The following is a 27,726-nucleotide window of genomic DNA, read 5'->3' on the forward strand; positions in this document are numbered from 1 at the left end:
GATTGCTCCCTCTGCGACACCTTGGTCCACTCCTCCATCTCTCCCGACACTTGGTCCCCTTCTCACAGCACCTTCACATGCAATTACAGGAGGTGTGATACCTGCTCTTTTACCTCCTCTCTCCTCACCATCCAAGGCTCCAAACACTGCTTTCAGGTGGAGCAGCAATTTACTTGCACTTCTTTCAGGGCGGCACAGTGGCGCAGTGGTTAGCACCGCAGCCTCACAGCTGCAGGGACCTGGGTTCGATTCCGGGTACTGCCTGTGTGGAGTTTGCAAGTTCTCCCTGTGTCTGCGTGGGTTTTCTCCGGGTGCTCCGGTTTCCTCCCACAAGCCAAAAAACTTGCAGGTTGATAGGTAAATTGGCCATTATAAATTGTCACCAGTACAGGTAGGTGGTAGGGAAATATAGGGACAGGTGGGGATGTTTGTTGGGAATATGGGATTAGTGGAGGATTAGTATAAATGGGTGGTTGATGTTCGGCACAGACTCGGTGGGCCGAAGGGCCTGTTTCAGTGCTGTATCTCTAATCTAAAAAAAAAATTTAAGTATACAGTATTCGCTGCTCACAATGCGGTCTGCTTTATATTGGGGAGACCAAATGAAGATTGGGTGACCGCTTGGTGGACCACCTCCACTTGGTCTGCAAGCATGATCCCGAGCTTCCAGTTGCTTGCCATTTCAATTCACCCCCCACTGCTCTCGTGCCCACATTTCTGTCCTTGGCCTGCTGCAGTGTTCCAGTGAACATCAACACAAGCTCGAGAAACAGCTTCTCATTTTCCGATTAGGCACACTACGGCCTGCCGGACTGAACAATTTCAGAGCATGACTGGCCTTTCTTCTTTTTTTTTTATTTTTTAGCCATGTGCCTACCTTGAACGTGATTTTTCATGTTTGTGCTTTTGGACAGAGCTGTTCATTATTCTCTCTTTAACATTCTCTTTGGACTAATGCTTTGTCTTTCGCAACACCATTAGCTCTCCCTTTGCCTTTGTCCCATGACATCTTTGTCATTTAATCTTTCCTGCCCTCTGCCCTATCAGACACCTTACCTTTTGTTCTCTTCCCCACCCCCCCCCCCCCCACCCCCCCCACCCACTCCCCCCAACGTCACTTGCTTAAAACCTATGACATTTCTAACTTTTCCCCGTTCTGGTGAAAGGTCACAGACCTGAAGTGTTAACTCTATTTCTCTCTTGACAGAGGCTGCCAGACCTGCTGAGTATTTCCAGCACTTTCTGTTTTTATTTCATTTTCAGCTTCGGTGGGCATACCTGAGCAGAGTGGCTGCCCATTGTAGAACCTGCCTAGTTTACAAAACATTGAAATTGATAAACTGGAAATCAGGCAGGTTCTACTCAGTACCTTGAGGTCACTGTCAGGACAGCAAAGTGGAAAATGAGCCCCGATTTTTGTCCACCCATTCCCAACTCTCTGTGTATGCTGAGTTATTTCTGTTGCAAATTAATAACATAATAATCAAAAATATGCTTTCCTTTGGGTAGCTGACACTTATTTGGACAAGGAGCTCAGGAGTGTGCCAATACTTGGAAAGGACATCATCCCCTCCCACAGACATCTTTGAAAGCCACTCATCTAAGTCATTAGTGACCAACAGAAAATAAAATAGTGAAACAGGAACCTGAGTCACCAAATCATTTAAAGAAGAACCCAAGATATAAATATATAGAGCAGATCTGGGATAAATACTGAAGTCTTATGGAAGAGAAAACTGAAGAACGAGAGAATGTAAGTCTATTATTTATGGTGATACCCCAAAGACTGGAAAACATTTACAGCCAACAGAGTTATGCTTGAAGTTTAGTCACAATAACCTTTTTTTCCCACTATACCTCTCTTTGGGATGACAAAGGGGATAAAAGAGCTTCACTGATTCATTCGTGCATTGCAGCTATGGCAAGTGGTGTGTTATTGCTCAGGAACTTAGATTGCTATAGCCTCTGGAACTAGTTGTAAAATTGCAGCAGCAAGTCAACCATAGAATGGTTACAGCACAGAATGAGGCCATTTGGCCCATTCTGTCCATGCCAGCTCTCTGCAAGTGCAACTATGCCAGTCCCATTCCCATGTCCTTTCCCCGTAGCCTGCAAATTTGTGCACAGCAAGATCCCACAAATGTGACAGTGACTGGATCATCTCTTTTAGTGATAATGGTTGAAGGATAAGCATTGGCTAGGTCTGGGGCAAACTCTCCTGCTCTTCTTCGAAACAGCAAGATCTTTCACATTTGCCAGTTGGGGACTCAGTTTAAAGATAGCATGTACAACAATGCAACACTCCCTCAGTTACTGCAATGAAGTGTCAGCTCAGATTTTGTGGTCAAGTCTGTGGAGTGGGACTTGAACCTAAAACCTTCCAACTCAAAGGTGAGAGGGTTCTGATAAAGGGTTCCCACTAAATGGGTTAGTCTATCCTCTTTCAGATGTTGACTGATGTACTGTGCGCTGCGAGCGCTCTCTACCTTAATGTTTTGCCTGCTGTGTGCAAAGAGGCGTTTTGCGTTTTGAGTGACAGCCGGTAATTTACACGGATGTCATTTTCCATGTATTTGAGACCTTTGCATAAGATGCGAGAAAAGGAAATCTCCGGACGTGAGTTCCCCCAGCTCTTTAATAGTAACAGAGCAAGAAGCAAATGTTCCATTTGGTTGAATGCACCAGCTCTTAAGAAAGCAGCAGCTGTAAATGAATGTGTGACAGAGTGTGACTTATACAGAAGAATTTACAGCACAGTGCATGTAACCTAAATGTCCTCTAGTCCTACAAGAGGAAATAATATACTAAATCCCTTTGTTGGCAGTGGTTCTCACTATGTTGTACTCTCTTTTCTCTCCCGCTTGACCTCTAAAAAATATTTTTCCCCTCTTCTCCTGACAGCACTGACTCCCTTCCTGTGGTTTGCTTTCATGGGTACCTTACACAATTGGCCATTATTCATATGCTGGGAACTTCAACAGGGTATCGGATCTATGAAGGCCATCACAGTTGACTTCAATCCTGCTCTCATCTAGCATCCACACACACGCTGCCCAGAGTTAGTTCTTGGCTGCGTTGGGGCCGGTGGAGGAGATGGGGAGCAGAGGGGGTATTAGTGGAGTTCCAAATGGCTTCAATGTAGCTGGTCAAAGAAGAAAAAATTAACCAGAGTGCCTACTCCTCTGCACCATTCATTCTGTTACTGGAGATTTAAAAAACAAATAACTTTTTTTTCCCACGATACCTCTCTTTGGGATGACAAAGGGGATAAAAGAGCTTCACTGATTCATTTGTGCATTGTGGTTAAGGCAAGTGCTATATTATTTCTCAGGAACATAGATTGCTATTGCCTCTGGAACTAGTTGGAAAATTGCAGCAGTAAGTCAACAATAGGGTTATGGTAGTGTGATGGTTATGCTGCTCGACTAGTAATCCAAAAGCCTGGACTAATGATCCTAAAATATCAAATCTCACCACAGTAGTTAGGGAATTTAAATTCAGTTAATTAAATCAGTCTGGACTATAAAGCAGTATCAGTCATGGTGACCATAAAAGTACTGAGTTGTTGTAAAAACCCATCTGATTTAGTGATGTCTTTTAGGGAAAGAAATCTGCCATTTTTACCCAGTCTGGCCTATATACGAGTACAGACCCACAGCAATGTGGTTGACTTTTAACTTCCCTGTGAAGTGGCTTATAAAGCCACTCAGTTATACCAAACCGCTGCAAAAACACTTCAGAAACTGCAGCAGTTCAAGAAGGTGGCTCACAACCACCTACGCAAGGCCAATTAGCTATGGGCAATAAATGCTGGCATTGCCAGCAACACCCACATCCTGTAAGTGAATAAAAAAATGGTGAGTTAATAAATGCAAGTTTGTTTGCAAGTGAGTGTGCAAATAATCCAGTTTTACGATAATTAGGTGTGCAAATGTTCCCACATTTCTGCCTGATAGTGTACAGTTCCATCAACCTACCTCCCTCATATTTTGGTTTCACTAAAGCCTTGTGTTCTCTTACTGACAGCATCTCTTTAGGCTGGGCTTTCAGTCTGCAGTATCTCAATTGGCAGATTAGCTCTTTTGACAGGAGTACATCTAGGCAGCTTTAGGACTCACCAATCCCCTGATACTGTCAGGTTAACAACATAAACACTCTACTTTGCAGGAGCTTGAGTTACATATTTCTCGTGTGCTGCTCTGAATGCTGTAATTCTGTTATTGTACAGTACTGCATTTGCCAAAACATCTTCATTCAGACTAGCCACAGCCCAAGAAGTAAATATTATAAACATGGAAGAAAGTAATACTTTTTGTTATGCAGTTAGTGTTTATAAGTTTTACTGCCATCTGAAAGGTTGACCAGAAAAATCCCACAAGTTAGATTACAAGTTGGAGTGCAAAGAAAGACAGATTTGCAATTATATTAGGTCTTTCATGACCTCAAGTGCTTCAGAACCAATGAAATATTTTGAAGTGTAGTCGCTGTTGCAATGTAGGAAAGCACAGCAGCCAATTTGTGCACAGCAAGCTCCCACAAACAGCAGTGAGATAAATGGCCAAATAATTTTCACTTGGTCGAGTTGGCTGAGGGATAAATGTTGGCCAACACACCTGCAAAGATTATTCCATCTTCTTAAATTCTTTCCATGTAACTCCACTGATCCAGATTTCTCCCCACCCCACCCATGTCAGAAATCTATTAACATTTAAGTGTGACATTTTGCAGGTCGCACTCAATACTTGACCAGCATGATGTCTCGGCTGTGTCTTCATTTATTCCTCATTCCCCAAACAACTGGCCCAGCCACGTACCGTTAGTGGATATTTCAAGCTTGAACCAATGACTCACAGCACAGTGATAACTAGGCCTTCAAATTGCTGGGCTGACAGCACCACTCATTAAAATGTCTTTCCCAATGGGCATTTGCTGTGCTTGGACTCATTCTTGCAAATAAACAGTGCAAGATGTCTCTTAACCTTCAGGACACAATCACAGCTCAGCTCGCCAACATTAAAGCCAAAAGAAAATGTTAATTATTCAAGGACAAAAGCTTAGCATTATATTAGATTATCGACTACATGTAATGGTTGTTGCTACTGTGCGATAACTTGTCCTCTCTCTTCCTTCCTCTCTGCTCTTTACCTCCGGCCCTGCCCAACCAAATCATTCTATCTAATTTAAGAGAGTTCGGGAGGCAAATGATTCTTGTTTTAAAGAAATTTTTCACTTTACTTAATGACATAAAAAGCATCAGCCTAGGTGAAAACAGGGGTGTTAAAGAAACAAAAACAACATTGAGAAGCCAAGGTTTTGAAGTTCTTAATGGATCCTGTTTTAGGATTCATTGTAATCATGGATTGAATAAGAAAGGAATAACTTTCTAAAGGTTTACTAACTCCATCTTGTGCACTCTAGGGGGTTCTGGATAAAACTTGTTCCTCAATTGATGTATTGCCAAATGCCAATTGTTAATTTTCTTATTCAACCTGATATGAAACATTAACCCTTACTGAAGTCCCTTTCAGATGGAGTTGCACATCAGCATCTGGCCCAGGATACCTCTGCTTCATGCCCTGAGCTATCTGTCTAAAACTTCAACTATGCTATTCCAGAGGGATTTCCTGCATTTGTTGCTGCTGCACACTCTTGTCTTCCCCAGTCTTCCTCTGTGGCCAGCAGAAGGTTTTCTATATGGGGATCTGTCCTGGTACCTCAGGAGACCTGGGGAGAATAGTGCACAGTGAGTGGCATCCAATAAATCCCTGAGCCAATTTATGAATGTCCTACTACATGTTCATTCTACTGACAGGAACAAACCTTTACGTACAATGACAAAGGATGTAGCCCCTGTTTCATTGCCTGGAGAGTCTGCCCCTTAACATTTGGTTAGTCTTCCCCCCACACTGTTTATCTTTGTTTACCCAGTGAACAGGGTAAGCAGATAACAGGAGCTCCCAATTGGTCCACCCTTGGATCATGAACATGTTCAGCTTGGTTAACATCAATGGGGAAGGTCTCTTTGAGTGTACGGCTGTGATTCAATCTGTGGTAATAGGTGTGGGTGACCATACAGTGCGACTACACAATGCCCATCAGTTCATTCAATGCTTTCTGTGGCTGGTGGTCATTGAGTGTTACACAGGTACAAATTTCCAAGTTATCATGTACTTTATTGGCACATGTTTTCCTTGAGGCTCACAACCCTCTGAGATATCTGTGCTCATCTAATTTGGGTCTCTTGAGCATTTTCTACCCTCTGTAAAATTATACATCCAATGCTCTGAAGCCCATCTCCTGACCTGCATTAAGTCCCATTCACCCATCAGTCCTATACTCGCTGACCTACACTGATTCCCGGTTAAGCAACATCTCAATTTTAAAATTCTTACCCTGGTTTTCAAATTCCTCCTTGGACTCACCCTTCCCTATCTCTCTAATCTCCTCTACCCCAACAACCCTCAGATATCTGTGCTCCTCCAATTCAGTCCTCTTGATCATCCCTGATTTTAATCATTCCACATTGGCGACGTGCTTTCAACTGCCTGGGCCCCAAGCTCTGGAATTCTCTCCGTAATCCTCTCCACCTCTCTTTCCTCCTTTAAGATTTCTCCTTAAAACCAACGTCTTTGACCATGCTTTTGGTCATCTGCTCTAATATCTCATTATGTGGCTGGGTATCAAATTTGTTCAACATCACTCGTTTGAAGCACCTTGGGACATTTTGCTATGTTAAAGGCACTATATAAATACAAGATGATATTGTTGTTATTGTTTTGGATCATTATGATGCGGCAGAGTGCAATGATGACTTGGAGACACTTAAAAAGGGTCACAAAGGAAACTAATATCATTGCAATTATCAGGTATTGTATGATAGACATGGCTTCACTATGAGATGTTCCAGCTAGTAAATAAAACATTCAACATATAATATATTTCAAAAGTTTTCAATATCTGTTTTTATTCAGTAGGGTGAAAATGTAACTCTACACTTATCTACTTGACTCTGCTGGCTACAGACTCCTATTAAAGCAGCAGAAAAGAGAAAGGCAGCATTACACTGAAGCCCTTTCATATCGAGGCAGAATCAAGTTCCAAAACCCAAGCCAAAACCATACTAATTAAACCAGACTTGGAGATTAATAAATCATGAGGTTTTTTTTCTTACATGGCAAACCTATTCATAAAATCTCAGCTGTTACTGGCACCATCGCAATCATGGGATGTGAAGACAGTGGCTCTGTCAGATAGGGTAAAATACATTGTAAACCTCTCGCTTGCAAAGGATACTTTTGGATTAGCACAACAATCATGTCAACAAGACAGTGGCATGTATGAATGCTGCAGCCCGCGTCTCAAGACGTGTCAGCCTCATGTACATCACTGGAACAAAACGATAGAACTGCAACAAAACCAATTAGTCTTTCCTATCATTCTTTCCTTCCTGCTTTTGTTGCAGAGATTGTACAGCCAGGAACTATGTGATGCTCAAATCCCTCATCACTAAACACTGTACCTGCTAATGGTAGAAATAAAAAAAAAAGAGGAAAAAAAAGGATGAAATAATGGAAATCCAAAGTAAAAATAGGAAAAGCTAGAAACTTACAGAAGGTCAATCAGCATCTGATAGGATAGATAGACAGGCACTATTTCCTCTGGTGGGAGAGTGCAGGGGGCATATCCTTAAGATTAGAGATAGACTGTTCAGGTAGAATGTCAGGACGCATTTCTTCACACAAAAGGTAGTGGAAATCTGGAACTCTCTCCTGCAAAAAGCTGTTGAGGCTGAAGACCATTGAAAATTTCAAAACAGGGATTGGGCGATTTTTGTTCAGCAAGAGTAAGTTGATCTGTGATGTGTCAGCTTGCACACTATGATGCTGAAATAAATGATAATATTACAGCATTAAAGCGAAAATGCCAGTTGTCGCTTTATGACTGTGATAATAATGCTAACCGAAAATAAGCATTTAATTTTTATTAATATATAATAATAATGTAAATGGAGTTTAGATACAGATCAGCCTTAATCTAACTGAATAGTAGAACAGGCACGAGGGGCCAAATGGCCTGCAACAACAATCTATATTTATGTAGGGCCTTTAATGTAATAAAACGTCCCAAGGCGAGTTGCAGTCGGATTATAAACAAAATATGACGCCGAGCCACGTGAGGAGATATTAGGTCAGATGACCAAAAGCTTGGTCAAAGATGTAGGTTTTAAGGAGTGTCTTAAAGGAGAAGTGTAGGGAAGGAATTCCAGAGCTTGAGGCCGAGGTAATTGAAGGCACAGACACCAATGGTGGAGCGATTAAAATTGGGAATGCTCAAGAGGCCAGAATTAGCGGACAGCAGATATCTTGGAGGAGATTAGAGATAGTGAGGCCTTGGGGGATTTGCAAACATAGATGAGAATTTTAAAATCAAGACGTTGCTTGACCAGGAGTCAATGTAGGTCAGCGAGCACAGGGGTGACATGGGCAGCAGAGTTTTGGATGACCTGAAACTTAATGAATGTTGAATGTGGGAGACCAGCCAGGAGTGTGTCGGAATAGTCAAGTTGAGAGGTAACTTTGGCATGAATGAGGATTTGAGTTGAGCCAGGGGCAAAGTCAGCCAATGTTAGAGGTGGAAATAGGCGGTCTTAGTAATGGCGCGAATATGTGGTTGGAAGCCCATCTCGGGGTCAAATATGACACCAAAGTTGCGAAGAGACTGGTTTAGTCTCAGACTGTTGCCAGGGAGAGGAATAGAGTTGGTAACGAAGGAACGGAGTTTGGAGTGGGGACTGAAAACGATGACTTCAGTTTCCCAATATTTAATTGGAGGAAATTTCTGCTCATCCAGTACTAAATGTCAGATAAGCAGTTTGGTAATTTAGCAACAGTAGAGGAGTTATATTATTAATACTGCTCATTCTCTTATTCACTTCTTTCTCGTTCTCTGTTCCAGCTTAGTTTCTGCTTATAAACTTTCATTTGACTTTCGTTTATTTAATCTCATCTATCTTTATAAACTTTTTTAACTTTAAAAGTTCTTATTCGTCCTCTGTCCTGTTTTGGAGGTGGAAGCAAGTTCCAAAATACTGGAGTTTCATTGGTTAAAAAGCAGCCAATGGGAAGTCCAGGGGAGCATTAATTGGGAACAGATGTTCTCAGGGAAATGCACGACAGAAATGTGGCGGTTGTTTAGGGAGCACTTGCTGCGACTGCTGTATAGGTTTGTCCTGATGAGGCAAGGAAGGGATGGTAGGGTGAAGGAACCTTGGATGACAAGAGATGTGGAACAGCTAGTCAAGAGGAAGAAGCAAGCTTACTTAAGGTTGAGGAAGCAGGGATCAGACAGGGCTCTAGAGGGTTACAAGGTAGCCAGGAAGGAACTGAAGAATGAACTTAGGAGAGCTAGAAGGGGACATGAAAAAGTCTTGGCGGGTAGGATTAAGGAAAGTCCCAAGGCGTTCTACACTTATGTGAGGAACAAGAGGATGGCCAGAGTGAGGGTAGGGCCAATCAGGGATAGTGGAGGGAACTTGTGCCTGGAGTCGGAGGAGGTAGGGGAGGTCCTAAATGAATACTTTGTTTCAGTATTCACTAGTGAAGGGGACCTGGTCGTTTGTGAGGACAGCGTGGAACAGGCTGATATGCTCGAACAGGTTGATGTTAAGAAGGAGGATGTGCTGGAAATTATGAATGATATGAGGACAGATAAGTCCCCGGGGCCAGACGGGATATACCCAAGGATATTACGGGAAGCGAGGGAAGAGATTGCCGCGCCTTTGGCGATGATCTTTGCGTCCTCACTGTCCACTGGAGTAGTACCGGATAATTGGAGGGTGGCAAATGTTATTCCCTTGTTCAAGAAAGGGAATAGGGATAACCCTGGGAATTATGGACCAGTCAGTCTTACGTCGGTATTGGGCAAATTATTGGAGAGGATTCTGAGAGACAGGATTTATGATTATTTGGAAAAGCATGGTTTGATTAGAGACAGTCAGCATGGCTTTGTGAGGGGCAGGTCATGCCTCACAAGCCTTATTGAATTCTTTGAAGATGTGACAAAACTCATTGATGAAGGAAGAGCAGTGGATGTGGTGTATATGGATATTAGCAAGGCGCTTGATGAGGTTCCCCATGGTAGGCTCATTCAGAAAGTAAGGAGGCATGGGATACAGGGAAAGTTGGCTGTCTAGATACAAAATTGGCTGGCCCATAGAAGACAGAGGGTGGTAGTAGATGGAAAGTATTCAGCATGGAGCTCGGTGACCAGTGGTGTTCCACAAGGATCTGTTCTGGGACCTCTGCTCTTTGTGATTTTTATAAATGACTTGGATGAGGAAGTGGAAGGCTGGGTTAGCAAGTTTGCCGATGACACGAAGATTGCTGGAGTTGTGGATAGTGTGGAAGGCTGTTGTAGGTTGCAACGGGACATTGACAGGATGCAGAGCTGGGCTGAGAAGTGGCAGATGGAGTTCAACCTGGAAAAGTGTGAAGTGATTCATTTTGAAAGGTCGAATTTGAATGCAGAATACAGGCTTAAAGACAGGATTCTTGGCAGTGTGGAGGAACAGAGGGATCTTGGGGTCCATGTCCATAGATCGCTCAAAGTTGCCACCCAGGTTGATAGGGTTGTTAAGGCAACGTATGGGGTGTTGGCTTTCATTATCAGGGGGATTGAGTTTAAGAGCCGCGAGGTTATGCTGCAGCTCTATAAGGCCCTGGTTCGACCACACTTGGAATATTGTGTTCAGTTCTGGTCACCTCATTATAGGAAGGATGTGGAAGCTTTAGAGAGGGTGCAGAGGAGATTTACCAGGATGCTGCCTGGACTGGAGGGCATGTCTTACGAAGAAGGATTGAGGGAGCTAGGGCTTTTCTCATTGGAGCGAAGAAGGATGAGAGGTGACTTGATAGAGGGGTACAAGATGATGAGAGGAATAGATAGAGTGGATAGCCAGAGACTTTTTCCCAGGGTGGAAAGGGCTATCACCAGGGGGCATAATTTTAAGGTGATTGGAGGAAGGTTTCGGGGAGATGTCAGAGGTAGGTTCTTTACACAGAGAGTGGTGGGTGCGTGGAATGCGCTGCCAGCAGTGGTAGTAGAAGCAGATACATTAGGGACATTTAAGCGACTCTTGGATAGGTACATGGATGATAGTAGAATGAAGGGTAGGTAGGTAGTTTGATCTTAGAGTAGGTTAAAGGTTCGGCACAACATCGTGGGCCGAAGGGCCTGTACTGTGCTGTACTGTTCTATGTTCTAATGCAAAGATTGACACAGGCACACGTACATATACCCATGTCAACCACTGAGGCATTGTAATTGCTTCTACCCTTTAGCTGGGTCTCTTGTCGATAGAAAAGCCAGGACAAATAAATACATCTGTGGCACAGGAAAGGTTAACATTGACAAATTTCAGTACATATAGTCCAAAAACAAACTAACCCAAATCTGAGCCTCATCCGCAAGGGCCTTCCACCAATAAAATAGGACACATAAAAATAGGAATATTAGAGAAGCTCGATACAATTTGGGTGAAAGACAATTGCTGCAAAATGCACTCTGCATTGCCACTGATGCCCACTTCACCTGTTCAGAAACCATTGATGTTGTCACTGCAAGGACAGCATTGAAGAAAAGGCAAAAATAAAAGGTTGCCTTCTGCAGCACTGTCATCCCTCACCTTAATGAGCACAAGAATTAATATGGATCAAGACTGGCATTCTGCAAGGAGTGATATCCATCCCAGTCTGCACAACTTGCTCCACACTGGGTGAATTCATTTCACTCCAAAGATAAAACATCGCAAGTAATAATTATCAACTTATGGGGAAACACAGCTGAGAGGGTAAGAAGAGCACCTTAAGAACTAATGAGAAAAGATGACAAGCTAAAATTAAACCAAAGTGCAGAGTGTGAAAAAAACATCATCATTAGCATCATAGATCTAAAAAGCACGACAGATTCATCCATGTGATTCCCAAACAAAACTTGTCAACTGCCGATTGGTAATTAAAATTTACGGGTGGCACAAAATTATGTACATGTCAGAGAAACATTGAATTTAGGAGTTGCACACATTTGTACACTTGTACTTTGGAGGAATTTTAATTATAAAGATGAGAACGAAGAAACCTATTATTTTTTAAACAGCTGGTATGCTGTGCAGAAGACAATGAACACGTGTCTAGTTTAGGCCAATGAAGCACAATGAAAAGAAAGAACTCACATTTATAAAGACTACTCAAGCCCTGGAGATGCTGCAAAGACAAAACAAAAGACTGATTGTCAGCATCAGAAAGCCTGGAGAAACTTGTGCTTTTCAGTCTTGAAGGAGGTGGCTGGCACCTCACAGAAGCACATGATAGTTGGTCACAGAATCATTGGGTGGAATTTTGTGCTGGCAGCGGAGGTCTCGACATCGAGGGAAAACAACGCTGAGATCCCCGTGTCGGCTCCTGTATGGAAGGCCCATCACACTTAGTGCCAATCAGGCACTTAACTGGATTTAACTGGACAGTGGCGGGCCTTCCAAACGATTTAGGACCCCGTCACCAGAAGGCCCGGCTTGCAGAGCTGCTGTCCAATCAGAGCTGGCAGCTGCAGCACCAGTGTGGAGGCTGTGGCTGCTGCTGTAGTAGAGGGATTGGAACCCGATTCAAGGTAGGTCAGGGCAGGAGGGGTCTCGTGGTGTGGGGGGCGTGGTGGAGTGGGGGGGTAGGGGGCTGGCAGCAAGGGCAAGGGGGTGACCCTCATCGGGCAACCTCCCCTTCCCAATGCCGGGTCCCTCATTCAGGCACTAAGCGCCTTTGAATGAGCCCCCCCCCCCCCGCCACCCCCATTTATCCACAGCCAGGAAGCAGTCAGCACGGTTTTTCATGCCATGCCTCCTGTGTGGCAATAGGGCCACCTGCCGCATGGGTAATTGTGGCTGTGGCGGGAAGAAGTCCTTAATTAGGGGTTAATTACCCAGTTAATTACCGGCGGGGTGGGAAGGCTGTTCACAGGCCTTCTCACCCCAGACTAACATTTGGTGGAGGCGGGTTGGTGGCGGGGTCCCCCCTTGCCACCATCCCATCCGATTTTATGCCCTTCCTGCCTCCAAACCCACTGTGGGAGAGAGCATAAAATTCCACCCATAAAATTTTACAGCACCATTTACCCATGGTGCCTATGCTGGCTCTTTAAAGAGCTGTCTACTCAGTCCCAATCCCCTGTTCTTTCCCCATGGTCCTGCATTTTTTCCCTTCTAGGATTTATCCAAATCCTTTTTGAAAGTTACTGTTGAATCTGCTTCCACCATCCTTCCAGGTAGTGCATTCCAAATCATAACAGCATGCTGCATCAACATTTCTCCAAATTTCCTCCCCTGGTTCTTTTGCCAATTATTTTAAACCTGTGTCCTCTCGTTATCAAACTGCCCGTCACTGGAATAAAAACAAAATACTGCGGATGCTGGAAATCTGAAATGAAAACAGAAAATGCTGGAAATACTCAGCAGGTCTGGCAGCATCTGTGGAGACAGAAGCAGACTTAACGTTTCAGGTCTGTGACTTTTCATCTGAACCAGAGGTCACAGACCTGAAACATTAATTCTCATTCTCTCTCTGCGGATGCTGCCAGACCTGCTGACAATTTCCAGCACTTTCTGTTTTTATGCCCATCATTGGAGACAGTTTCTTGTTACCTATTCTATCAAAACTCTTCATATTAGACACAAACTTCAAGTTGAGCATGACATGAGGGCAATACAGGTAAAAGGCAAATTTAGGAGTAATGTCAGGAAGTTCTTCACACAGAGTTATTAACTTGTGGAACGGGTTTCCATGTAGTTTAATGGAGACATAAACGCTGGAATCATATAAAAAAGAGTTGGAAGGATGAGCTATGGTGTGTCAGATGCTTTCCTCACACATATCTATCTTGTCACCTTGTGAGTATATGCCAGATATGGATTATACCATTGCATAGCAGCTTTTCCCCATGGTTTAGTTGGTAAATACACTGCACAGTATGAGCACTAAACCACACAGACCATTTGCACTCAGGTAGCTGACCTCACCCTGGGTGGCATTAAACCTTCAGTATCTCTGAGGCATGGAGGGGAATCAGCTGAAGATCCTGCTTCTGATTGTCATCAGGCAACGTGTTCTGGAAAGGGCCCATGTGGATATTGCAAAGATAGGTTGTATTGTCGAGTGTCCAACAACTGAACAATTGGCTCCAAATCAACAGTCACAGTGCTTCAAAGTCATCCACTGTGTGCAAAGCACTTTAAGAGATTACCTAAAGAATGCAATGAAGCTCTACATAAATACTAGTCTTTTTGCTGACAGTAGCTATCAAGGTTCACACATGAGGAATGACCATTTGGGTGAGGTACTTGTAAAAGAAAAGAAAGAACTTGCATTTATCCAATCCCAGGAAAACATGCTATGCTGAATGAGGATTTTTAATTCATCAGTTGGAAACCTACATTAAACTTTTAAAAAGGAAAGCTGGAATCCTACATGCAACTATATAAAAATTGGCAGCTAAGATGATCACCACAATTTGCATTGAAATACCTCACATTCTAAGAGATCAAAGTGGAGACGCATGTCTAAAAAGCTCCCATCCATGACTTGAACAGTTGAGTAAATTATCGAGTATCACCCTCGTTAGCAAGACATTCAAAGCCATCTTGGAGCATTCACTAGTGGAGACTTACCTCCAGGGGTAAACATTGAAACAATATGACCTGAGAAAGATTTGGGATTCTTAGACTTTGGAGCTCATTAAAGTTAAAAAGAATTGAGAGAACCATGTGACTGTCTCCCCAGATTGTGTGAACTTGGAGTTTTTGTTGTACACAGTAGACAAGCTTTGAGAGTTGAACAGTGCAGGTTCCGGGTGGGGCTCACTCTCTCTCTCCCTCCCCAGGTAGCATTGCAAATTTCACAACCTGTTTGTAACTGCGGAACATCCAAGTCTACCATCACTACAGACAGAGACCCCAGAGAGAAAGTCACCTACATCATTGTCTCCAAGAAAACTCTGAACCAGGTGGGCCAGCTATAAATGTACTTCTACCAGCCAGAGACTTCAGAACCAGAAGAATTCAGCCAGAAGACAACTGAATTACCAGACCCCACGAACTGTATATTATTTTTATTTTTTCTGGACTCTAATCCTATTCTTCATCACTCTGTCACCTATTTACGTGTCTGTGATTCTCATATGTGTGTGTGTGAAAGTCAGAGTGTACTTTATTATTTTCACTTAGATCGTGGTTTGATTTTAAGTACAATAAACTAATCTCTATCTTGTCTAGACTCAAGAAAACCTCTCCGATTCATTCTTTTACGATCATAGCACATAAAAGGTTAAACTCTCACTGAATTGGTAAGCACATCCACTGTTTAAAAAGGAATACACCTTGTTGCGGTCGAACAAGGAGAGGGACAAAAGGGGAGCCTTTCGACCTCTCCTCAGCTGATGGTAACAACAATGCCTCTCACAACTGCAGAACATCCTGAAGTACTTCACAGCCAATTATACTTTTGAAGTGTATTTACTGTTGTAATGTAGGAAACAGAGCAGCCAATTTGCACACTGTAAACTCTCACAAATAGCAATATGATAATGACCAGATAATCTGTTTCAGTGCTGTTGGTTGAAGGACATTGGCCAGGACATTGGGAAGAACTCCCCTGCTCTTCTTCAATAGATCCTTTATGTCCACCTGAGAAGTAGATGGGGCTTTGGTTTAATGTCTCTTCTGAAAGACGGCAGTTCCAACAATGCAGCACTCCCTCAGTGTTGCACTTGAAGACTTGTACCTCAGTATTCACTGACAATTTCCAGAGAGGCAGGAATAAAGATTTAGGAAAAGAAGGTTTTGTGCAGCATTTGGTTTCAGGGACATTGGATCTGAGTGCTTGCTTTGCCAGATCTGTGATCAGCAAGGGCCAAGAGGAGAAAATAGCGTTCCTAAAACTGTGAAAACCCTCGAATAATGTTACGACCGAGGCTGGAGGAGTGCACTGTCTTTCTCTAGTTCCACTTCTCCAAGGATCACAACATATATTTAAATGTTTTGCTCAGTTACCAATATGGCCAATTATGGCTTTTATTGCCACTTCATAATCTGCAAAAGCCTCCTCAGAAAGTACACCATAAACTTCATGAGCTCTGCCAATCAACCTGCTTTCCATGAGCAGTGTCCAGTTTTCTTTCAGCCCCCTCATTTGTTTAGCTAGCTTTTCAACAGAAATGAAAAATTGCCTCTACATCCCTTTCTTCAAACTTTGGGAGGACTTGCACAAATTTAAACAGCTTCGCACTGGGTCCTGGGTTGATTCTTCCTCCTCAGAACTTTCACTGGAGTCAAGGCCACCCTTTTGTTTGAGTTCCAGCTTTTTAACTGGAATACCCTTTCTCGCTCCTGCCTCTTCTTTATCCTTTTGCAATTCTAGTTTCAGCTTATGAAATGTTCTTTCCTTTTCTCTCTCCTGCTGCTCTGCTTGCTCCCTTTGAAATGCCCTTTTTTTTTCCTTTTCCTCTCTTTCTCCCTTTTTCCACTTTTTCTGTTTCACGTTCAAGTTCTCTCATTTCTTTTTCCTGTCCAACCTGCTTCATCTGCAACTGCATTTTAGCTAATCCAACTGAATTACCAACTGGATTGCTTTTTCCTTCTTCCAATTTTAAATCCTGTGCTATTACCTCAATTATGACTGCTTTCTTAGCTCCTGGTTTTAACTATAACTTCAACTTTTCTGCCAATTATTTTAGCCTAGCTTTGGTTAAGATTTGCAAATCATGCAGGGATAAATCCTCCCTCTCTCGAAAGATTGTAGCAACTGACAAAGCCATTCCAGTAGCGTAAACTTTACTCTAATACACAAGAAACCTGGTGTTTTCCTTTTCCCCTTTTCAATTATTCTTACCCCAATTACAATTGCACTTCATCAGCTTTGGGTTATCCCACTCTGAGCCCCCAATTATATGTTACGACCGAGGCTGGAGGAGTGCACTGTCTTTGTCTAGTTCCACTTCGCCATGGGTCACAATATATATTTAAATGTTTTACCCAGTTACCGATATGACCAATTGTATACTTTATTTTAGTTTCAGAATAAAATCCACCAACCAGGTTTCTTTAATAAACAAGAAAATTATTAATTTATTATAAAACAAGACTTATTCAATAAATATGCAAAGCTTACTCATACACAGGTTTAAATATGAAAGTTCCCTTCTAAATTAACCCAACACACACACCCACGCAGGTTAAAGAAGAATAAAAAAAAGTTTTCTCTGCAGAGATCTCTTTACAAAAAGACAAAAAAAACTCCAGCTAATTTTTAAAAAATTCTTGAAGGAAAAGGATAAGATATAGTACGTTGCCAGCTGGTCCTTTATTCTGGCATCCAAATACACGTAGACGGCTGTCACGGGGATCTTTTTGGAGCAGTTCTTTTCAGGTGACGTTGAGGATTAGACTGGCAGCTTTCCAGGAGAATCACTGCGTTGGGATTCTCAGGGTATCTCAAAGAGGTGGAAAAAGGATGAGCTGGGTGCTTCTCTCTTAGCAGGCTTACCCCCAACTGACTCAAAATATCTAAAAATGAAACCAATTCTTGATCACCATTAATTTTGACCTGTCACTTCTCTGTAAACAACTCCCATAGACATCAAGGCTCCTACTTAACTTAAGACATGTGACTTCCGTTGGGACTTTTTTTTAAACAAAGTCACAAGTCCTTCCAGTTACCCTTTTTTTAAAAAATAAAAGAGTTCAGCATCTATGGAATTTCTTCAGTCTTTCAAATGATTCAATTTCCACAATTTATAAACATGTGTCCTCAAAAGTATTAAAAAATGGAAGCACTTTCATAACAATAAATATCAGAGTTGTTGAGGTTGGAAAGAGGCCCTTTAAACAGGTAAGCATCTTTGTCTCTTATCTGTAATATGGTTTAAATAATTATGTAGCTACAATGGAACAGTGCAGGAATGAAGCCTACAATCTAATAATGGAGCATAATTAAAATGCATGAGAAGAAGCAAGATTTAAGTGATGGAAGTATAAAAGAATACTTTCATTGCTGGTTAATTTGAAAGTTCCATCTAACAATGCTGCACTAATAAAGAATATAATCCAACAGTATTCAAATCTTCCTAATGTAATTACATTACTTAGAGGAGTAATTGAGTTAGGTAAACATGGCACTAATTCAAGGCGCCTGCAATGTTTGTCCTGTTCAAACACAGGCGTCCATTCAGTGTCAATCGCACCAACATCTGTAACTTGTAGATACTTGATAATCTTAAATAATAATGGAGCTTTAGGGGATTAGTTCTTGGCTATGAAATGCATAAATTTTATAAAACAAATTCCACCATCTCCCCATTGTGCCACAATTTGACGCAATTGTTCGACTAAGAACAGCTGAAGACTCATCTGAAATCCTCAACAGCTGCTCACCGTCAAACTCTATTGTTCAGTCAACAAGAGAGAATCTAACCATCTGCCCTTGACATTCAGTGGTATTACCATTGCTGAATCCCCCCCTATCAACATCCTGGGCGTTACCATTGACCAGAAACTGAACTGAACCAACCACATAAATACTGTGGCTACAAATGTAAATCAGAGACTGGAATTGTGAGGCGAGTAACTCATCTACTGACTCCCCAAAGCCTGTCCACCTTCTGCAAAGCACAAGTCAGGAGTGTGATGGAATACTCTTCACTTGACTGGATGAGTGAAACTCCAACAACATTCAAGAAGCTCGACACTATCCAGGACAAAGGAGTCCACTTGATTGGCACCCATCCACAAACCTAAACATTCACTCCCTTCACCACTGATGTACAGTGGCAGCAGCATGTACCATATAAAGGTTACATTGCAGTAACTCGTCAAGGCTCCTTCAACAGCACCTTACAAACCTGCGACCTCTACCGCCCAGAAGGACAAGGGCAGCAGATGTATGGGAACACCAGCACCTGCGAGTTCCCCTCCAAGCCACACAGCATTGTGACTTGGAACTATATCGCCATTCCTTCACTGTCGCTGGATTAAAATCCTGGAACTCCCTCCCTAACAGCACTGTGGGAGTACCACACCAGATGGACTGCAGTGGTTCAAGAAGGCTGCTCCTTCTCAACGGCAATTAGGGGTGGGAAACAAATTCTGGCCTTGCCAGCGATACCCATATCCCATGAAAGAATAAAAAAAACTGGGTGCATTCTCTCATTCCCCCGCACAGACAGTTGTGCTAAATGCCAAAAGCACTTTTAAACTAATCTATTATTAAAACAACAATTTCCATTGATGTAGCTCCTTTTACATAGAATTACATAGACTTTACCGCACAGAAATGGACCATTGAGACCAGTTGTTCTATGCCAGTGTTTTAGTTCTACAAAAGCCTCCTCCCAACCCTCATCATCTAATCCTATCATCATAACCTCTATTCCTTTCCCCCTCATGTGTTTTTCTAGTTTCCCCTTAAACACATCTATGCTAGTCACCTCAACTACTCCTTGTGTTGGCTATCTGTCTAAACAGGGTTCTTCTGAATTTCTTTTTAGATTTATTAGTGTCAATCTTGTATTTATGGCCTCTACTTCTACTCTATCAAACCCCTTCATAATCCTAAAGACTTCTATTAGGTCATCCCTCAACCTTCTCTTTTCTCGGGAAAAGAGCCCCAGCCCATTCATCCTCTCTTGATAAATGTAAATTCACTGTTCTGGTAGGAAAGTGACCCAAGGCACTTCAGAGAGAAGAAAAGAAGTGTACGTGGAGAAGAGTTGGAAGAGGTGACCTAATACTCCATCAAAGAGATGTGTTCTGAGAAGGCTTTTAAAGCGCAAGCAGTTTGTGGATGAAGTTTTAAAGAGTATGGCTGCCTCAGCTGAAGGCCTTGTCAATGAAGATGAAGCGGAGAGGAAGAAAGGGTCTGGGATGCACTGCAGGCCAGTCTTACAGAACTAATGAACATGGAATATAAGGATAGAAAACAGTGCAAAGATGGGAATTGGAGGAGACCATGGAGGAACATGCAAGCCAGGCAGCAGATTTTTAAAGTTTGAACCTTTGGGGGAGAGGGAGCCCATAAATGTCATTGAGGATGGGACTGATGAGTGAGTGGGGCTCAGAAGAATGGTATCAATGGGTTGCTGTCTGCTTTTTCATCTTCAGCTGGGGCCAGTTTCACTGGGCTGTGCTGCGTAACCTGGAGACCTGATTGCTTAACGAAATGGATTCCTTGGCTGCAAAATTGAGCTCTGTATTGCCACTGGTGCCAGTGCTATGGAAGATTGGACATCAGAAAAGTTGAGCAAACTGCTTCTGGCCACTTTTGGTGTGGCCCATGTGACATGCCATGCTTGTAAGTGCTCTAGTACATGCTGTGCGTGAGCTGGAAGCATGCAGAGTGGCAGATTGTGATGTCAAGCAGTGGCTAACGCTAATTTGGCGTCGGTCTCCTATTTTGGACCACATAGGTCCTCTTAAACACTCTCAGCTGAAAATGCATTCAGCTGCACGAGGGGAACCCCCTCACTAGTGCTGTTTAAAGGCATCAGCATGGGACCTCCAGGTGAGGTGCTTTTGACTCTTTCTTGCTGCTGCAGAGTGAGTGGAAGTACTATGTTCAGTGTTGTTGCAGGAGTTCTGAAAAGGGGTTGTAGTCAGAAAGGAGTGGTGGTGGACTTTAACAAGAAGCTCAGAGCAGTTTGAAGGCTTGTCAGCAGAAAGTTCGTGATAGGGGCTGTAGGTACAGTCCCTCTTGAGCAAGAATAGCAGATTCCGAGATCCACATTTTCGTAGGCCTGTCATGCCATTGGTTCCAGATAGCTCAGGTCATAGGTCATCATATTCAGCAGTATATCCAAGGGAAAACAAACATCAATTGCACCCTGCAATGTATATACGTCATATACTTTGACCACTTGTCTAGTGTGGGCACTAAATCACAAGTATTACTAGACATTTCAAGTGCCCAGGTAGTCCAAATAATATTCTTAACCTGGCAGGCTTGCCTAGGTCATACTTTGTGAAGCTTTAATTGAGTTGGTGCGGTGATTAAACAAATGGAATTACCTGCTTGCTCTGATTGGCAATGGCCAAAAGTGCGCAATTGCTAGAGCAAGTCTGAGTGCCAGTGAACAGTATCTTAATTTGCTAAATTTGAATATATTCTATCATAGCAAATAAAGTAAAATTCTGACAGTATAATCGGCATGAAAAAAAAAAATCCAGTATCAAGTGCTGTGTATGTTATCACCGAACTGAATCTCAGTACAACTCTCCTTCTGAGAAAAGGAATGGTCCCAATTCAAAATTCGACAGGCCTGTCAGTGTCAGTAAAGGGAAGTTTTGGGTGTAGTCCCTTCAGAATGACAAATGGCCATTATTTTTCAGTTCCCCCTTGTAACACTTCACTATGATGGTCCCAGGATCTCAGTAAAAACAGTTGTGCAGCCTACAAAGCAAAGCGAGCATAAAGCTGCCCTTTCAGATAAACCTGTGTTGCCTAAACCGACACATTTAAACCTGATTATCACCTCAGGAAAAAATTTGAGAAGAATTTATCAAAATATCCAGATACTCAGTATACAGCCATCCATACATGCAGTACGCTCCCATTCATATACTTTTTTTAAATCAAGGCAGAGCCAGAGCTTTCTCTTCTCATTCTGGATGCTGATGACCCTATTGTGCTTTTCCATGGTTTTTCCAGAACTTTTCCTTCCAAGATCCTTTTCAAGTTCACAGCAAAGAAATCTTTGGTACAACATGATAGTTTTTTAACCCCCTTTGCCTGAGGTTTAAAATGCCAAAGTGCCTGATTCATTAAAAGACAGCTAGCTGAGTTAGCAAATCTGGACTAATGTTTCTTTCTATAATGAGTTCTTTATGTTGTCAGATGCAATATAAATGAAATGTGTGGAGTTCAGTTGGTTGAAGATCCCAAATAGATTTATTACAACCAAAATCTTACATACAATACAGTGAGAATTATTTACAGAACCTTACTCTGAGTGTTACAGTTGCAGAGTGACTATGATCTTCTAGTCACATGACTGAATCCTGGTACTTAACTCATTAGCATACTAAGATCTTAAAAGGAGATCGCTCTTAAAGGCAATCATACAACATCCCCTTTCTTTCCAAAGATGAGTCTTGTATGCTACAATAAAAAAACACATAACATTAGATATCAAAATTAGTTATATGGGATATAGCTCATAAAATTTACAAGTGTAGAAGCTTAAGAGTCCATATACCGTTTCGGTGGTTTGACAACTCTTCAAGATTTGGTTATGGTATAAGCTCCTGGGGATGTGGATTTCACTCTTGGCTGTTTTGGGTTTGCAGGCATGTTATCAATGTGTTGGTTGTTATCCTGTTGTTCTGTCACACCCTCATCATCGAAATGTGTTCTCTTGAGTCCGCTGTTGCAATTGGAGTATTGCACACTTCTCTTAGTTGGCTTCGGTTCCTTCTCAACACCACTCCGCTAGATGTTGCGATCTTGTAGGATATAGGTTTACTACATACTTTGGATATCTCTGCGGGTAACCATGTTCTCATTGTGGGGTGTATGACCCTGACCTTTTGTCCTACGTGTAGCTGAGGTAGTTCCACCACTGTGTGTCAGTCATGTACCATCTTCATTCTCCCCTGTTTTTCGAGCAGTGTCTCCTGCATCTCGGAGAATTTGGACAGATGATGGCTTGGCAGAGTAGTCTGCACTTGTCTGGTGATGGTAAGCCCATATCCATAGGTGTGGCTCTGAGGTGGAGCACAGCAACATGATAATCTTGTTTCGTTGTATTACACTTCAGGATAAGTGCTTTGACTTTGCGAACCATTCGCTCGGCAAGACCATTAGATCTAAGGTAATGTGGTGAGAATGTCACATGGTTTACGCCCCATTTGGCGCACATATCCCTGAAAGGTTTGCCCATATACTGTGGCCCATTGTCAGAAATAATTTCTTCAGGTACACCGAATGGCACTCAATGTGTCTTTTACCTGTCTGACAATTGGAAATTTGGAGAAATAATCAGTGACTAAGATAAGGTCATCTTCATTAATGGAAAATAGGTCAGTTGCGACTTTGGACCGAGGGACTGACGGAATCTCGTGAGGGTATAGAGGTTCTTTGCATTGTTGTGGCTGGTGGCTCTGGCATGCCACGCATATCCTCACTAACCTTTTGATGTCAGTATTGATCCCTGGCCAATAATCAGTGTCTCGTGTAGCATTTTGTTCGCTCTATGCCCATATGGCATTGGTGAAGTTGTGACAAGATGTCCTGTCAGAGAGCTTTTGGCATAATCACTTATTTTCCATTGAAGGTGACGCACCTCAAGATATTGCGTTCATCTTGTTATGAAATCCCCACATGCCAAATGGGAAAATATTAATTTCATCAATTGGAACTTTGCCTGAGACTTTTACTGGAAATTGTTACAAATAGTTTTTTTTAAAAGAACAGCTCACAGCCAAGATGGCCACAAACATTTCCATTTGAAACACCAAAGGATTAGACTGGCGACAAACATGATTGACTCAGCCTCGCCAGAACAATGGGGTGCTGTCTGATTCAGTTACCTGAGATAGCCTTATCAATGTGGTCGTCAAGAGCCATCAACACCTATTGACTTTGAAAGAGCCAACAACGCCCCCCCCCCACCCCCCGGTTTAGAGTGATAAGGATTATAAACTTACATCTTTCTTGTTTAAACCCAAGAAAACCTGTCTGATTGGTTCATTTGCAATTATATTAGAGGAGGAGGAGCAAATGCTCACTGACGTGGTAAGTTCACAGAATCACAAAATTGTTACAGCGCAGAAGGAGGCTATTTGGCCCATCATGTCTGCACTGGCTCTCTGAACGAGGAACTCCTTCAGTTCCATTCCCCTGCAGTCTCCTTGTAACCCTGCACATTCTTCCTTTTTATCTAACTGTCTAATTCTTTTTTGAATGCTTCAGTTGAACCTGCCTTTACCACGTCCTCAGGCATCTCATTCCAGACCTTAAGCATTCGCTGCGTGAAAAAGTTTTTCCTCGTTACTTTTGCTTCTCTTACCCAATACTTTAAATCTGTGCCCTCTTGTTCTCGATCCTTTTACGAGTGGGAACAGTTTCTCTCTATCTACTCTGTCCAGACCCCTCATGATTTTGAATACCTCTATCAAATCACCTCTCAGCCTTCTCTTCTCCAAGGAAAACAGTCCCAACTTCTCCAATCTATCTTCATTACTGAAATTACTCATCCCTGGAACCATTCTTGAGTCTTTTCTGTACTCTCTCCAATGCCCTCACGTCTTTCCTCAAGTGCGGCGCCCAGAATTGGACTCAATACTCCAGCTGAGGCCGAATAGTGTCTTATACAAGTTCAACTTCCTTGCTCTTGTACTCTATGCCCCTATTAATAAACCTCAGCATACTGTATGCTTTGATAACTGCTCTCTCAACCTGTCCTGCCACCTTCAATGACTTATGCACATTTACACCTAGGTCCCTCTGCTCCTGCACCCCCTTTAGAATTGCACCGTTTATTTTATATTGTCTCTCTATGTTCTTCCTACCAAAATGAATCACTTCACATTTATCTGCATTGAACTTCATCTGCCACCTGTCTGCCCATTCCACCAACTTGTCTATGTTCTTTTCAAGTTCTAGACTACCCTCCTCACAGTTCACAATACTTCCAATTTTTGTTTCATCTGCAAACTTTGAAATTGTGCCCTGTATACCAATGTCTAGGTCATTAATTTATATCAGGAAAAGCAAGGGACCCAACATTGATCCCTGGGGAACTCCACTACAAACCATCCAGTTCCGAAGAAGTGTAACTGACCCGAAACGTTAACTCTGCTTCTCTTTCCACAGATGCTGCCAGACCTGCTGAGTGGTTCCAGCAGTTCTTGTTTTTATTTCAGATTTCCAGCATCCGCAGTATTTTGCTTTTATTCCACGACAAACCTTCCTCCAGCCCGAAAAACATCCATTAATCACTACTCTTTGTTTCCTGTCACTCAGCCAATTTCGTACCCATGTTGCTACTGTCCCTTTTATTCCATGAGCTACAGGTTTGCTCACAAGTCTATTGTGTGGCACTGTATCAAACGCCTTTTGAAAGTCCATGTACACCACATCAACAGCATTGCTCTCATCAACCCTCTCTGTTACTGCCTCAAAGAACTCCAGCAAGTTAGTCAAACATGATATTCCCTTAAGATATCCATGCTGGCTTTCCTTAATTAACTTGCATTTGTCCATGCGACTATTGATTTTGTCCCAGATTATTTTTTCTAGAAGTTTTCCCACCACTGCAGTTAAACTGACTGGCCTATCGTTGCTGGGCTTATCTTTAAACCCTTTTTTGAACAAGGTGTAACGTTTACAATTCTCCAGTCCTCTGGCATCACCACCGAGTCTAAGGAAGACTGAAAAATTATGACCAGTGCCTTTGCGATTTCCACCCTCGCTTCCCTCAATGTTATTGGACGCATCTCATCCGGCCCTCTTGCTTTATCCACTTTAGGTACAGACAGCCTATCTAATACTTCCTCTTTACCAATTTTAAACCCCTCTAGTGTCTGACTTACCTCCTCTTTCAACATTGCCTGGGTTGCATCTTCTTCCTTGGTAAAGACAGATACAAAGTATTCACTTAATACCTCAGCTATGCCCTCTGCCTCCATGTCTTAATCCCCTTTCTGGTCCCTAATTGGCCCAGTCTTCCTTTTACCACCCTTTTACTATTTATATGCCGATAGAAAACTTTGGCATTTCCTTTAATGCTAGCTGCCAGTCTCTTTTCGTGCTCTCTCTTTGCTTCTCTTATTTGCTTTTTCACTTCCCCTCTGGACCTTCTATATTCAGCCTGGTTCTCAATAGTATTTTCTACCTGGCATTTGTCATAAGCATACTTTTTCTTCTTTATCTTAATTTCTACCTCTTTTGTCATCCAGGGAGCTCTGGATTCATTTGCTCTACTTTTCCCCTTCGCAGGAAGATACCTTGACTGTGCCCAAACTATCTCTTCTTTGAAGGTAGCCCATTGTTCATCTATCGGTTTTCCTGCCAGCTTTTGACTCCAATTTATTCACCCCAGCTCCATTCTTACCCCACTGAATTGGCCTTCCCCAGTTAATTATTCTTACCCTGGATTGCTCTTGGTCCTCTTCCATAGTTAGCCTAAACCTTATGATACAATGATCACTATCCCTAAATGCTCTACTACTGATACTTGATCCACTTGGCCCACCTCATTCCCAAGAACCAGGTCTTGCAGTGCCTCCTTTCTCATTGGATTAGCAACATACTGTTGTAGAAAATTTTCCTGAACACACTCTAGGAACGCTTGCCCCTCACTGCCCTTTACACTACTCTTATCCCAGTCTATGTTTGGATAATTAAAGTCCCCCATTATAATTACCCTATAATTTTTGCACCTCTCTGTAATTTCATTGCAAATTTGTTCGTCCACGTCCTTCCCACTAGCTGATGGCCGATAGACAACAGCGATCAATGTAATGGCACCCTTTTTGTTCCTTAGCTCTAGCCAAATTGATTCTGACCTCGACCCCTCTGCGACATCCTTTTTCTCTAGCACTACAATGCTTTCCTTAAATCAATACCACCATCCCTCCCCACTTTTTCCCTTTCCTATCTTTCTTGAACACCTTGCATCTACGAATATCAAACACCCAGACCTGCCCTTCTTTGATTCAGGTCTGCATTATAGCCACAGCATCATATTTCCACATGGCAATCTGCGCCTATACCTCACCAGTCTTATGAACCACACTCCGTGCATTCACATTCATGCATATTGACCCTGATTCAGACTTTATTACCTCTCCCTACTTTGACCCCACCCAATAACATACTATTCCCTACTCTATCTCCCCCAGTATTCTGTGCACCTTGGTATTCCTCTCTAATTCTTGCTCCTGGTTCCCACACCCCAGACAAGTTACCATTTGTGCTTCCCTCCAATCTAAGCTCCCTCTTAGGTTCCCATCCCCCTGACAATTTAGTTTAAACCCTCCCCAACAGCACTCGCAAATCTCCCTGTGAGGATATTCGACCCAGTCCTGCTAAGATGCAATCTGTCCATCTTGTACAGGTTCCACCTGCCCCAGAACTGGTCCCAATGTCTCAGAAATCTGATGCCCTCCGTCCTACACCAGTTCTCCAGCAACATGTTCAATCGCTCAATTCTCCTATTCCTATGCTCACTTGCATGTTGGATCAGGAGTAATCCTGAGATTACTGCTTTTGATGTCCTGCTTTTTAATGTCCTTCCTTGCTCCTTAAAATCGGTTTTCAGGACCTCACCCCCTTCTTACCTATGTCATTTGGTATCAATGTGGACCACGACCTCCAGCTGTTCACCCACCCCCAGAAGAATGTCCTGTAGCCTCTCCGTGACACTCTTGACCCTGGCACCAGGGAGGCAACACATCACATTTACTGCCGCAGAAGCACCTGTCTGTTCCCCTATCTAATGAATCTCCCATCACTACTGCTCTTCCACTCCTCTTCCGCCCCTTCTGTGCAGCTGAGCCACCTGTGGTGCCACAAATTTAGCTCCGACTGCACTCCTCTGAGGATCTATCACCCTCACCAGTATCCAAAATGGAAAACCGATTAGTGAGTGAGTTCATATCAGGGGACTCCTGCACCACCTGCCTGGTTCTGTTAG

Source organism: Heterodontus francisci, chromosome 27 (genome assembly GCF_036365525.1).
Source record: "Heterodontus francisci isolate sHetFra1 chromosome 27, sHetFra1.hap1, whole genome shotgun sequence".
Lineage (NCBI taxonomy): Eukaryota > Metazoa > Chordata > Chondrichthyes > Heterodontiformes > Heterodontidae > Heterodontus > Heterodontus francisci.